This window comes from Ranitomeya imitator, chromosome 3 (assembly GCF_032444005.1).
Source record: "Ranitomeya imitator isolate aRanImi1 chromosome 3, aRanImi1.pri, whole genome shotgun sequence".
NCBI classification, from domain to species: Eukaryota; Metazoa; Chordata; class Amphibia; order Anura; family Dendrobatidae; genus Ranitomeya; species Ranitomeya imitator.
Genome location: NC_091284.1, coordinates 734,077,813 through 734,093,593, shown reverse-complemented (window position 1 = coordinate 734,093,593; position 15,781 = coordinate 734,077,813).

The window sequence follows — 15,781 nt, the reverse complement described above, 5'->3', positions numbered from 1 at the left end:
ATGTTTGCGGGCATCTCGCAAAAAAAAGAGACGTTTGTTTCCAGTCTTCGCAGCGGTCAAGGATCTGGTTAGGAAGGAATGGGACAAACAAGAGCAGTGAGGGTTCCTCCCTTAATGTTCTAAGAGGAAGTATCCCTTTGAGAACTTTAGGTTGCCAAGTCTTTCAATCGTCAAAGTGGACGCTGCAGTGGCATCTACATCTTTCTGCCCTACCCGTAGAGGACTCTAGGGTTCTAGCCGACCATCTGGACCGCCAAGCAGAGACGTTGCTTAAAAGATCATAGGAATCCTGTACTGGGGCCTTTAAACCGGCTATATCTGGCACGTGTACGGCAAGGTCAATGTTGGTCTGGGTTGATCAGCTAGAACAGGGGTGGGGAACCTTTTTTCCAGCCGGGGGCCATTTGGAAATTTCTACCATCATGTGGGGGCCGCGCAAAAATGATCATCTTAAAAATTACCCCGGTATATTTAGTCAATTAATTATGGTAACTGACCCTTAATGTGACGGCTGGAGCTGCTTCTCTTTGGTGCAGCTGTAATGTTATGTGGTGATACTGATCATGTTGCTTCTCACAGCTGCTTTTTCAGGTTTGTGTCGGCCAGAAACAGTCAACTTTTTTTCATAAGTTTTGTAAATTTATATACACCACATAGGAGATGCTGGGACTACTGTATATACATCACACGGGAAATGCAGGAGCTGCTGTACATAAATAACATGGGAAACATTGAGACTGCTGTATATGCATCACAGGAGACTCGGGATATATAGATTACAGGAGGGGCTGGGGGGCATAGACATCACAGGAGATGCTGGGACATATTAATCACCGAGGAGGCTGGGGGAAATAGACATCACTGTGGGGCTATATACATCACTAGGAAGCACAGACAGCACTGGGGTTATATATGTCCCTGGGGGGCAATATACATCACTGGTGGGGTCACATACGTCACTGGGGGCTATATATATCACAGGTGGGGGGATATACCGCCCTTTTGGGGTAAATGCAGAACTGAGGCATACACATCCCTTGGAGGATATACAGCACTGGGGGGACAGGCATCGCCGTGGAGGCACATAGATCATTGGGTGTGGGGCTCATAGTTGGAGGGGACAGGGGGCACAGATCACAAATATCACAGGGGGTACATAGCAGGGGGGGGGCACAAAGATCACAGGGGCACAAAGCTGGGAGCCACAGATATCACACAGGTGCACATAGCCTGGGGGGCACAGATCACAGGGGGGCATATAGATGGAGGCACAGAAATCACGGGGGGGGGGCACATAGTTGGGGGACAGAGATCACAAGGTGGCATATAATTGGGGGGCACATAGATCACAGGGGGGCACATCACCAGTAGAAAAGCACAGAGCTGCAGGTACAGGGTTCACTGGGGAGGCACAGAGATCGCTCTGGACTTAGCAGCAGCTCCTCTTCTGGGACGGCAGAGCATTGGGCGTTAACTAGTGATGAGCGAATTTACTCGTTACTCGAGATTTCCCGAGCAGGCTCTGATGTCCTCCGAGTATTTTTTAGTGCTCGGAGATTGTTTTTAGCGCCTCAGCTAAATGATATACATCTGTTAGCCAGCATAAGTACATGTGGGGATTCCCTAGCAACCAGGCAACCTCCACATGTACTTATGCTGGCTAACAGATGTAAATCATTCAGCTGCGGCACTAAAACTCCGAGCACTAAAAAATACTTGGAGGACCCCCAAGCATGCTCGGGAAATCTCGAGTAACGAGTATATTCGCTCATCACTAGCGCTAACCCTGCCCACTCAGACGTCATCATTCATGTGCAGGGCGGGCAGCATTCTATAATGAACGTTGCATGCTGTGCACTTGGGGGTTAAAGGGCCAGCAGGATACAGCTGCCTCCCAAGCATTGGGGACTCCGGGGGACCTGCCCACGGGCCACATGAAAAGTCATGCGGCCCGTGGGCCAGAGAAACTGTTGGCTTTTATACCATTGATCAGGGGAGCTATGGCATATCTAGCTGATGCTTCTGCGGACTCCCTACATCTGGCGGTTACATCAGCTGGTCTCTCAAATTCCGCTTGCCAGGCCTTATAGCTGAACGCTGGAGGAGTGATGCACAATCAAAATCTAAGTTGTGCGTAATTCCATGCTGGGGTGAGTACCTGTTTGGCAGAATGCTCAATGAGCTCCTCACTAACACTGGAGAATGAAAGAATGGGTTCCCTAACCAATTTGTTCTGTCCTACAGGAGGGCCTTCAAGAAGCGGCCATTTGGTAAAAGGAAGTCCTATAAGGACCAAGCTGGGAGACTGATTCCAAGCAAAAATGGTGCCTTTTTTAGTTGATCCTCTTCCAAAAGCGGAAACAAGTTCTGCTAACCCTCGCCCTCCTGTGGGTGGCAGATTTAAATATTTTTTTTTTTGCCACAAATGGGGGGAGATAACATCTAATCCCTGGACCTTGAGCCTAATATGGGGATTGAAGCTGGAGTTTAGTCAGATCCCACCCGGATTCCTTTATAGTGACCTCTCCTAAGTCCCCTGCACAACAGGCTCTTGAGTCTGAGGTCCTGAGTCTGTTGTCTAAGCATGTCCTGGGGAACAGGCGAGAAAGGGGTTTTATTCCCCTTTGTTCCTGGTCTCCAAGCCAGATGGCTCGTATAGAACCATGGCCTTCCGTTTCGTCTGTCGTGCACTGGATCCGTCGTAAAATCGCCTGTCGGGCAGAGACAACGCACAGAGGAACGTTTTTTGTACGTCAGTCGGACAGCGACTGATCCTGCGGCGTCCGTCATTGGCTATAATGGAAGCCTATGGGCGCAGGATCCGTCGCGGTCTGTCAAAAGACGGAAACCAGTGACGGATAAAGTCTTTTGAAACTGAGCATGCGCGGAAGAATTTCCAGTCAAGAAAATTCTCGCGCTCTCTCTTTTTACTATTGATGCTGCCTATGCAGTATCAATAGTAAAAAGATATAATGATGTTAAAATTAAGAAATAAAAAATTGTGATTCTCACCTTCCGGCGGCCACCGCAGCCTTCCCGCTGCTCGCAATGCTCCCGGCAGTTCCAGTTCCCAGTGAGACTTTGTGAAATTACGTAGCAACACGCGAGACCGCTACATCATTACAGGTCATTGTATCACAAAGCATCACTGGGAACCGGAGCTGCCGGGAGCATCGCGAGGAGTGGCAAGGCTGCGGGGGCCATGGAAAGGTGAGTATCCCATTAAATTCAATGGATTGTGCATGCGTTTTCGCAGCAAAAACGCATACACAACACAACGTGAGCACATAGCCTTAAATTCCAGCAACTGCATTGACAGATCCGTCAAAACAACTGATCCAGTGCATCAGTTTTTTACAATCTGCACAGGATCCATCTTTTCAACATTTTGACGGATTGTGACTGATTGTATAACAACAGAAGTGTGAAAGAGGCCTTAGCATTCTTTGTTGCAAGCTAAACATTACCAGATCCTTTAACCATTCCTCGTAGTGCATACTTTGCAGTCTGCTCACCATCCTGGTAGCTCTTCTCTGAACTTGCTCCAATTTTTCAATGTCTTTTTGACGTGCAGTCTGTGATCTATTAGTATACCCAATAATTTTCGTTTTTCTTGTCCAGATGTACAGTTTTGCATTTAGCTGTTAAATACCATTCTACTAGGCGCTAGAACATTTGTTCAAGCTTATCTAGATCCTTCTGAATCCTCTGTCTAGTGTTAGCTATCCCTCCTAGCTTTGCATCGTCTCCAAATTTGATCAGTTTACCTTCAGTTCCCGTATCTAGATCATTTATAAATGTTGAACACTGGGGCCAAGACAGAGCCTTGTGGTACCCCACTTGAAACACTTTTCCAAGAGTATAAGTATGTGTATCTACATAACCTAATACACTTCAGCTACTGCAGAACCTCAGTCTATAGTGATGTTTGTGTATATATCTACATATATGCATATGAAGACCAAAAAGAGAGAGAGAGCGGCACAGCCCTGAAAAATAGAGAAAACCGGTGGCAAACCAACGAGGTGTGTAGCAGTCTAAGAAATGAACCAGGAGGTGCAATCTGCAGAAAAATAGTCCATGACAATCCAGCAAAAAAAGAAGAAAGCAGATGCACTCACCAGATGCAGTTACAAAGCGTCCTTTGTTTCAGTGCCAGCCGGCACATAATTCACGGCCGTTTCACGCTGCCTGAGAGCGCTTCTACGGGTCCATCATAGAAGCGCTCTCAGGCAGCGCGAAACGGCCGTCGTCTTACCTGTCGCACTCTCCCTGTCCACTTCCCTCTCCCCCGTGCCGTGAATTACGTGCCGGCTGGCACTGAAATAAAGGACGCTTTGTAACTGCATCTGGTGAGTGCATCTGCTTTCTTCTTTTTTTGCTGGATCTACATATATGCCTCTTAATACACTTCAGCTGCTGCAGAACCTTACAATACATCTTAGACCTCCTTTACCTTTACATGTGAAAGTGTGGCACGGCCCATTTTTATCATCTGTGTAATGTGTGTGCCATCCATGTGACACACCAGAATAAAATCAATTCAAGAAATTACTGATTCTCATGTGTATAAGGGAACTAGTCACCAGAACAAAACACTTACCCTGCAGATATGGGGTTAATCTGCAGGATAATAGCATTATTAACCTTCCCGATGCCCGCAGTTACCCAAAAGCTGAGAGGAGAAAATTAAGTATATTTTATTCGGACTCCCATGACAGCACACGAGAGAGGGGATCCGCCCTTAAGTAACAGGAAACCTACAGATACAAAAGGGCGGCACCTCTCCCCATGCATCAGTTGGTTTCCTGTTCCTGAAGGGACTGGATGCCTATAGAAACTACAGGAGTCCAGGCCGGCCGGACCGATTCTGGTGGCGAGGGGGTCTCCCACTTTGGCCGGTGCGGGTACCTGAGGTAGTCACGGTGGCCCTGGCAGGGCGGCACGGCGGTGGCTAGGCAGCGAGGAGCGGTCGCCAGGGGGTCTCCGGTCTCCGGGACCAGCAGATGGTAGGTGCCTTCCCGTGTGCTGCTGGGTCTCTCTGTGCGGGGGGGGGGGGCGGCAGCATCTAGGGGGCGCCGATCGGAACGTAGCTGGCCGGCCTCGGCGTTCCACGAGGGCTGCAGCGCTGACAGGAAGCGCTGTAAGCGGTGGTGACGTCGGGGGGCAGAGCCGGCGACGACTTCCGGGTCAGTGAGCTCCTGCGCATGCGCAGGGGCTCCAAGATGGTGGCGCCCACCGGAGATCATGCCGCAATCCCTCCTGAGCGTCGGATGATCCCCCACAGCTGCGGGAGGGCGGGAAAATCAAACAAACAAGCTGGGCAAGGTGCGCTGACCGAAGGAGGGGCTTTATAAGGCGGCTCCAGCAGCGTGTTCCCGGGTTCTGGCTCCATTTTACTAAGGAACATGAAAAGAGGAGCGATGGTTCGGGCCGCAGAAGCTCCTCCAGACAGGGGTCTGGAGGGTCAGCCAAAAAGGATGCCCCTCGTACTTCGGTATTTCTGGGTGTGAGCAGCCACTGGTAAGTGATCTTCGAGAAAGTTCACTTAGTGACTAGTCTCCCCTCATATGTTTTATGCAGGGAAGGAAAAACGTCAGTAAGGCGAAGCATAGGGAATGTGCCATCTGCGTAATAACTACTGGATAGCGAGGTTTATGAAGGCAGTTAGTAGATCTACACCAGTGCATAAAGACAGAACAGTTCCATGGGATTTAAATTTAGTTCTGTCCTCTCTAACTAAACCCCCCTTTGAACCTCTGCAGGAGGCCTCGATCAAAATGTTGACACTTAAGACAGCCTTCCTGATCGCCATAACCTCAGCTCGCAGGATAGGGGATATACAGGCACTTTCTAGGGCTCCTCCATACACTGAAATCTTGTCAGACAGAGTAATCCTTAGACCAGACCCAGCATATCTACCAAAGGTGGCGACACGTTTCCATAGATCACAGGAGATAGTTTTGCCGTCCTTTATTCCTAATCCCTCTAATCCTAAAGAGCAGGAGCTTCATACGTAAAGGTACTGTCACACTAGACGATATCGCTAGCGATCCGTGACGTTGCAGCGTCCTCGCTAGCGATATCGTCCAGTGTGACAGGCAGCAGCGATCAGGCCCCTGCTGGGAGATCGCTGGTCGGGGAAGAAAGTCCAGAACTTTATTTCGTCGCTGGACTCCCCGCAGACATCGCTGAATCGGCGTGTGTGACACCGATTCAGCGATGTCTTTGCTGGTAACCAGGGTAAACATCGGGTAACTAAGCGCAGGGCCGCGCTTAGTAACCCGATGTTTACCCTGGTTACCATCCTAAAAGTAAAAAAACAAACACTACATACTTACCTACCGCTCTCTGTCCTCCAGCGCTGTGCTCTGCACTCCTCCTGCTCTGGCTGTGAGCGTCGGTCAGCCGGAAAGCAGAGCGGTGACGTCACCGCTCTGCTTTCTGGCTGCCCGGCGCTCACAGCCAGACCAGAGAAGCAGAGCGCCGAGGACAGACAGCGGAAGGTAAGTATGTAACGTTTGTTTTTTTACTTTTTAGGATAGTAACCAGGGTAAACATCGGGTTACTAAGCGCGGCCCTGCGCTTAGTTACCCGATGTTTACCCTGGTTACCGGGGACCTCGGGATCGTTGGTCGCTGGAGAGCTGTCTGTGTGACAGCTCTCCAGCGACCAAACAGCGACGCTGCAGCGATCCGGATCGTTGTCGGTATCGCTGCAGCGTCGCTATGTGTGACGGTACCTTTAGACGTCAGGAGATCTCTTCTTCAGTATATTTCAGCTACTGATAATTGGAAGAAAGATGTGGCACTGCTTCTTTCCTTCCAAGGTCCAAGGAAAGGGTTTAGAGTATCAAAATATTTACTGGCTAAATGGATTAGGGAAACTATCTCTCTAGCTTATACAGCAGGTGGGGGGCCAGCTCCGCAGAACCTAAAGGCACATTCCACCCGGGCCATGGCGTCATCCTGGGCGGAAAGATCTGGAGTGTCAGTGGAGCAGATATGTAAGGCGGCCACATGATCATCCCCTTCCACTTTCTTTAAACACTATCGGTTGGATTTGGGGTCCTTCTCTGATCTTTCCTTTGGGTTAAGGGTGCTACAATCTATAGTCCCTCCCTAAGGTAGCTTACATCTCTGTAAATCTCTCGTGTGCTGTCATGGGAGTCCGAATAAAGCATTAAGCTACTTACTGGTAGCGGCATTTTTCGGAGGCCCATGACAGCACCCTTAGTTCCCTCCCTATTCACGTGGGGGTAGCACTTCCTGATATGTATATAGCGTAATATGTAAATCTCACGTATGGTGTCTTATTACAATAATGGGTTATTTTGTTTCAAAATGTATATAATGTATATTTGTGTACCACCAACCGCGGCAGTCCTCTCAGGCTCTGAAATACAACTGATGCATGGGGAGAGGTGCCGCCCTTTTGTATCTGTAGGTTTCCTGTTCCTTAAGGGCGGATCCCCTCTCTCGTGTGCTGTCATGGGCCTCCGAAAAATGCCGCTACCAGTAAGTAGCTTAATGCTTTCCCAGCAGTGTTCCGGGACTTGGTTACAGTAGCCTCTCTGTATTCTTGGAAAGGTGACTGCGGTGAAGCAGTAGCGTGAGTGACGGAGACCGGAAGGCTGTGGGGAGAATAAAATTAATTTTCTCCCAAGCATTAACACCATGTCTGCAGGTTAATAGCATTTTTTTTTTTTTGTGGCGACAGGTTCCCTTTAAAGATCTGCAAACATAATGATACATATAGAGATGGATAATAGATATTTGGCAGATATTTAACTGCACAACCACGTGACATAAAATTGCACCCTTTAGTGCCTGGCGTGTGGAGCTTATTGTGCAGCTTTGTAGTAACCAAATAAATAGAAAAAATCACTTGGGGACCCCTCCCTATTTTTGATAATATCAGCCCACAGCTGTCTGCTTATCTTGGCTGGTTATCAGCCTGGGAAGGTCCCTAGTTATTTGACCCTTCAAAGCCTAAAAATACCAGCCTGCACTTGCCCCAGAACATAGTAACACATTAGATGCTCCAATTCTGGTGCTTTGCACAGCTCTTACCACTGCACCAGGGCAATCGGGGTAATGGTACTTGGGGTTAATATCAGCTGTGTAATTTGTTTACATCAAGCCCTGTGGTTAGTAGTGGAGAGGCATATATCGGACACCTCCATTACTTAGCCCAGTAATAAAAAAGGAAAAACGCACAAAAATACTTTATTGAAATAAACACTCGTTCACTTTACTTTAAAAAAAAAAAAAAAAAAGAGATATAGATAATATATATCCCACGCAAGTCAGACGTAGTCCGCCTAATCTGATATAGTCCAGCCAATCTGACAAACAAACTCGATGAAGCCTCGTTATGACACGTCATAGACTTTGCCAACAGCCACTTCCGGGTCGCTCTGCGTGTGACTCCAAAACTCTATAGACTAGATAGATGGATGGGGGAATAGATGACTGACTGTTGAGGGAGTGCTGGATGGAAGAGGGAAGGATGAGTGAGGGGTGGAAGGAAGAGGGAAAATTGGATGGATGGATGAGGAAGGGATGAATGGATGAGGAAGGGATGAATGAGAGAGGGAAGGATGGATGCACAGAGCACATTATACTTACGTAGAAGCCTTTTTCTCCATTGTTAGTCTGATCAACTGAGTCATTCCCCTGCTGCCTTGCACTGTGTGCTGCACGGTGAGGTTGGAGCATGAGGCAGGGGGAGGGTCTGGCAAAGACTGAGGGTGTGATATCTGTTTTGACATTAGGACCAGTCTCTGCAAGACAGGTAAATAGTCGGGGAGTCAGAATCAGGGGAGAGTTGCTCACTAGTGATGAGCGAGTGTACTCGTTGCTCGGGTTTTCCTGAGTACGCTCAGCTGGTCTCTGAGTATTTGTAACTGCTCGGAGATTTATTGTAGTTTTCATTGCCTCAGCTGCATGATTTACAGTTGATAGCTTGAATACATGTGGGGATTCCCTAGCAACCAGGCAACCCTCACATGTACTCAGGCTGGCTAGCAGCCATAAATCATGCAGCTGCGTCAAGGAAAACTAAATCTCCGAGCAGTTACAAATACTCGGAGACCACCCGAGCATGCTCAGGAAAACCCCAGCATCGAGTACACTCGCTCATCACTACTGCTCACGTCTAAGTGTGATGCCTAGGATACCATGCAGAATTCTGAGTATATTACAAACTGTCAGCATTCTGCAGCCTATGTACACACACAAGTTATATAGAAAGCCTTTACAACACCCTTTAACATTAGGCCTTTTAGCGATCATTTAATCTTCAATTTACTTAACTGTTCACAATAACAGTAATTTTGACCAGGGTGCTTAAACTTTTACATGCCACTGTATACCGCACGAGAAACTGCTTATAAAATAAAACCAATTTTGACCTATTGATCTTTTTATCTTGCCTCCCAAACATCGCAGTAAAGCTCGGTGCACATTTATCTTGCGCACTATAATGAGCACTTTCACGGAGTTTTCTGTGTATCTCTCTGAAATACCTTATTCAGACTGAACCACGGCAAAAGATTCCATATAATGAGGCAGATGGAGAATGTGGACTCCGTCTGGCCTATGATTGGGTGGTGTCCGTCTTTTTAAGCGTGCATAAAAGTGCGGATGGCCACAGTTTTGTGCAGTTCTGAAAAGGACACTGTCCAGAGTAACTGCTGCTTCATTATTGTGAGTTGGATCTGTCAGGGGTTTCATCTGATGAATCAACTAATTCACAGACTTAGATGGCTACCCCAATGTAAATGCTCAGCGTAGTGCGCTGGATAAATGTGATCCAAATGTCACGTAAAATATACCCAAGAAAAGCTTCAACTCCATCCACAAAAAAGGCAAGTCCCCACACTCAGGTCTGTCATGTGTTAATGGAAATATAGGGTAGTACAAAAGCTCTAGAAAAGCTAAATGGCTCTTCCCTCCCCCCCCCCAAAAAAAAAAAAAAAAATTTCGGCAAATTCTGCACTCCCAAATCTAAACATCCCTCTCCCTTCTGAGCCTCACAGTGGACAAAGTGTCCATATGTTTGCCATTAATGTAGCCATGAAAGTCCTCCTAATTTACAGGTGCGTGTGTCCAGTAACAGGAGCTGAGCATAATGTAATCTTTCAGCTAACCCCAGCTTTACCCCACCCGTGTTATTTATAATGTTTACTCTGGCTTGATTGTATGCATCTGGTCCACTCTTAATTCTCTGACCATGATGAGCAGAGACCACTCCTCTCTGCTTCACACCTGAATGCACTTAGTTGTACATATATTGCATAGCTCAAGTCTGCATAGAATTCAGTCCGCAGTGTGATTCTTATAAGTGTGTCCTTGAAGTGTGAAGATGTACAGTAGAATTAAAACCTGAAGGGAACTGGCCAGTCACTGTAAACAATCTTTCTGTTTATTTTCACTCTCACCCCTATAATCCTTCACTTTATGCTACCTCCCCTAGTCCCCACACCAAGTAAGGAACTGTTTATCTCTGCTTCAATCCTCCCCATCCATCCCCATCTATCTCACCTCCTCCTCCTCACCTCCTCCTCAGAACTGTTCATTAACCTACAATCCTCTTCTTCCAAACACAGACAGCCCTCTCCTGCTCACACCTGCTAACACTTTCTCTGCTCCTTCTCACTGCTGGTGATATCTCTCCAAATCCTGGTCCTCCTCACCACATTCCCACAGTCATTTCTACCTCCCGTCCACGCTCTATCACAACCTTCCGTAACCTCTCTAACCTTTATACCCATTCACCCAGCCCCCGCTTCCCCAGTCCCACTAACAGGAGCTCTGTGGAACGCTCGCTATGTCTGCAACAAGCTTTCCTACATCCATGATCTTTTTGTTACTACCAAACTTTCCTTCCTCACCATCACCGAAACCTGGCTCACCCCTTCTGACACGGCCTCCCCTGCTGCACTCTCTTACGGTGGCTTTCACCTTTCTCACACACCCCGCCCCAGCAGAAAACATGGCAGAAGAGTTGATTTTCTCCTGTCAGATAACTGCTCCTTCACCCCAATCCCACTGCCACCCTCTGTTACCCTCCCTTCCTTTGAGGTGCACTCTGTGCGCATCTACTCCCCCTCCAACCGGCTGTCATTTACCGCCCCCCAGGGCCAGCCACCACCTTCTTTGACCGCTTCACCACCTGGCTACTTCATTTCCTTTCCGCGGACATCCCCACTATCATGGGCGACTTCAACATCCCCATTGACACTTCCCTCTCAGCTGCCACTAAACTTCTATCTCTCACTTCCTCCTTCAGCCTCACTCAATGGTCTTCTACAGCCACCCACAAAGATGGTCACACACTGGACCTCATCTTCACCCGCTTCTGCTCCCTATCTAACCTCTTTAACTCACCTCTTCCTCTCTCTGACCACAACCTTCTCACATTCTCTTCCCTCTCCACTCCATGTCTACAATCCCCACCCCACAAACTTTCACACCCTCGCAGAAATCTTAAACATCTTGACCTACATTCATTCTCTGAATCCCTCCTCCCTCTCACAGATATAAGTTCCTTACACAATGCAGATGACGCTGCCGCTCTATATAACACCACAATAGCTGTAGCTTTGGAATCTGCTGCCCCACTTACACATACAAAAGCTCGCAAAATCAACAGACAGCCCTGGCACACCAGCCGGGCCAAAGAACTGAGGCGAGCTTCCAGGGCTGCTGAGCGCAGATGGAGAAGATCCCACTCCAATGAGCACTTCATCGCATTCAAACAGTCCCTCACTACTTTCAAGACCACACTCGCCACAGCTAAACAAACCTACTTCTCATCTCCTCCCTGTCTCACAACCCTAAACAGTTATTCAACACCTTCAATTCTCTCCTCCATCCCCCAGCACCTCCTCCCTCCCCACTCATCTCAGCTTAAGACTTTGCCTCATTTTTCAAGCAGAAGATTGATAACATCAGAGACAGTTTTGGTCAACAACCCCCAGAGCCCTTCCTCCCGACTTCCCAGCCCTCCGCCTCCAAAACCAACTTCTCCACCATTACAGAAGATCAACTCTCCACTCTACTCTCAAGATCGCATCTCACCACCTGTGCACTTGAACCGCTCCCATCCCACTTCATCCCAAACCTCACCAGTCTTCATCCCAACCCTAACCCATCTCTTCAACAACCTATCACTAACTGGTGTTTCCCCCCAAGGTTTAAACAAGCCTCCATCACACCTATCCTCAAAAAGCCTTCTCTTGACCCATCCTCTGTATCTAGCCCTATACCACTTCTCCCCTATGAATCCAAACTACTGGAACAACACGTCTACCTTGAATTGTCCTCCCATCTCTCTTGCTCCCTCTTTGACCGCTTACAATCTGGCTTCCGGTCACACCATTCCACTGAAACTGTCCTAACTAAGGTCACCAATGACCTCTTAACCTCCAAGAGCAAGCGACACTACTCTGTCGTCCTCCTCCTCGACCTGTCAGCTGCCTTTGACAGATTGGACCATTCCCTATTATTACAGGCCCACTCATCCCTTGGCATCACAGACTTGGCCCTATCCTGGATCTCATCATACCTAACAGACCGGACATTCAGCGTCTCCCACTCACACACCACCTCCTCACCTCGCCCACTATCTGTCGGAGTCCCACAAGGTTCAGTCCTAGGGCCCCTGCTCTTCTCCATTTACACCTTTGGCCTGGGACAGCTCATAGAATCTCATAGCTTTCAGTATCACCTCTATGCTGATGACACACAGATCTACATCTCTGGCCCAGATATCACCTCCCTACTAACCAGAATCCCTCAATGTCTGTCCACTATTTCATCCTTCTTCTCCGCTAGATTTCTGAAACTTAGCATGGACAAAACGGAATTCATCATCTTTCCCCCATCTCACGCGACCCCCCCACCCCCAACGAACCTATCCATTACAGTAAATGGCTGCCCACTCTCCCCAGTCCCACAAGCTCGCTGCCTCGGGGTAATCCTTGACGCTGATCTCGCCTTCAAACCACATATCCAAGCCCTTTCCACTTCCTGCCGCCTTCAACTCAAAAATATTTCACGAATCTGTACATTCCTCAACCAAGAATCTGCAGAAACCCTAGTGCATGCCCTCATCATCTCTCGCCTTCACTACTGCAACCTCCTGCTCTGTGGCCTCCCCTCTAACACTCGCACCTCTCCAATCTATTCTAAACTCTGCTGCCCGACTAATCCACCTGTTCCCCGGCCTCTCCCCTCTGTCAATCCCTTCACTGGCTCCCCATTGCCCAGAGACTCCAGTACAAGACCCTAACCATGACATACAAAGCCATCCACAACCTGTCTCCTCCATACATCTGTGACCTCGTCTCCCGGTACTTACCTACACGCAACCTCCGATCCTCACAAGATCTCCTCTATTCCCCTCTTATCTCCTCTTCCCACAATCGTATACAAGATTTCTCTCACGTATCACCTTACTCTGGAACCCTCTACTACAACACATCAGACTTTCGCCTACCATTGTAACCTTCAAAAAGAGCCTGAAGACCCACCTCTTCCGACAAGCCTACAACCTGCAGTAACCACCGATCGAGCAAACCGCTGCATGACCAGCTCTATCCTCGCCTACTGTATTCTCACCCATCCCTTGTAGATTGTGAGCCTTCGCGGGCAGGGTCCTCTCTCCTCCTGTACCAGTTATGACTTGTATTGTTTAACCCCTTAACGACCGCCGATACGCCTTTTAACGGCGGCCGCTAAGGGTACTTAAACCACAAAAGTAAAGTAAAGAAAAAGTAAATAGCGCCCCCCAGAGTCAGATTTTCTCTGGGGGCTCGGTTGCCGGGGGTAGCCGAGACCCCAGAGAACATGATTCGGGGGTTTTTTTACCGACCCCGCTTTTGCGATCGCCGGTAATTAACAGTTTACCGGCGATAGCAAAAAAAAAAAAAAAAGCAAAGTGTAATTCTCTGTCCTCTGATGTGATCGCACATCAGAGGACAGAGAAATAGGGGGATTCGGGGACCCTATCATACTCACCTGGGTCCTCCTGCTGCTGCTCCTGGCCGCTGGCGTCTTCTAGGGAAAAGAAAATGGCGGGCGCATGCGCAGTGCGCCCGCCGTCTGTCTCCATCTGCCGGCCGGCAGGAGAAGAGCAGTTGGGGTAAAATTAGGGTTAGGGCTAAATTTAGGGTTGGGGCTAAATTTAGGGTTAGGGTTGGCTTCTAAATTTAGGGTTAGGGTTGGGGCTAAATTTAGGATTAGGGTTGGCGCTAAATTTAGGGTTAGGCTTCTTTCACACTTACGTCGGTACAGGGCCGTCGCAATGTGTCGGCCCGACATACCGACGCACGTTGTGAAAATTGTGCACAACGTGGGCAGCGGATGTAGTTTTTCAACGCATCCGCTGCACAATCTATGTCCTGGGGAGGAGGGGGCGGAGTTACGGCCACGCATGCGCGGTAAGAAATGGCGGATGCGAGGTACAAAAAAACGTTACATTGAACTTTTTTTGTGCTGACGGTCCGCCAAAACATAACTGATCCAGTGCACAACGGACGCGACGTGTGGCCATCCGTCACGATCCGTCGGCAATACAAGTCTATGGGAAAAAAACGCATCCTGCGGGCACATTTGCAGGATCCGTTTCTTGTCCAAAACGACGGATTGCGACGGATGCCGAACGACGCAAGTGTGAAAGTAGCCTTAGGGTTGGGGCTAAAGTTAGGGTTAGAGTTGGGATTAGGGTTAGGGTTGGCATTAGGGTTATGCTTGGGATTAGGGTTAGGTTTGGGATTAGGGTTAAGGTTAGGGTTGTGATTAGGGGTATATTGGGATTAGGGTTAGGGTTGAGATTAGGATTAGGGGTGTGTTGGATTTAGGGTTTTGATTAGGCTTATGGTTAGGGTTGACATTAGGGTTGTTTTGGGGTAAGGGTTGTGATTATCATTAGGGTTAGTGATTAGGATTATGGATCAGGTTGGGATTAGGGTTAGGGGTGTGTTGGGGTTAGGGTTGGAGCTAGAATTGGGGGGTTTCCACTGTTTAGGTACATCAGGGGGTCTCCAAACACGTCAGCCAATTTTGCGCTCATAAAGTCAAATGGTGCTCCCTCCCTTCTGAGCTCTGCCGTGCACCCAAACAGTGGTTTACCCCCACATATGGGGTATTGGCGTATTCAGGAGAAATTGCATAACAAAATTTATGGTTACATTTCTGTTTTTACACATGTGAAAATAAAAAAAATGGTTCTGAATTAAGATGTTTGCAAAAAAAAGTTAAATGTTCATTTTTTCCTTCCACATTGTTTCAGTTCCTGTGAAGCACGTAAAGGGTTAATAAACTTCTTGAATGTGGTTTTGAGAACCTTGAGGGGTGTAGTTTTTAGAATGGTGTCACACTTCATTATTTTCTATCATGTAGACCCCTCAAAATGACTTCAAATGTGATGTGGTCCCTAAAAAAAAGGTGTTGTAAAAATGAGAAATTGCTGGTCAACTTTTAACCCTTAACTCCCTAACAAACAAAAAAATTTGTTTCCAAAATTGTGCTGATGTAAAGTATACATGTGGGAAATGTTATTTATTAACTATTTTTTGTGACATATCTCTCTGATTTAAGGGCATAAAAATACAAAATTTGAAAATTGCAAAATTTAAAAAATTTTCGCCATATTTCCGTTTTTTTCATAAATAATCGCAAGTAATATCGAAGAAATGTTACCACTGACATGAAGTACAATATGTCACGAAAAAACAATCTCAGAATCAGCGGGATCCGTTGAAGCGTTCCAG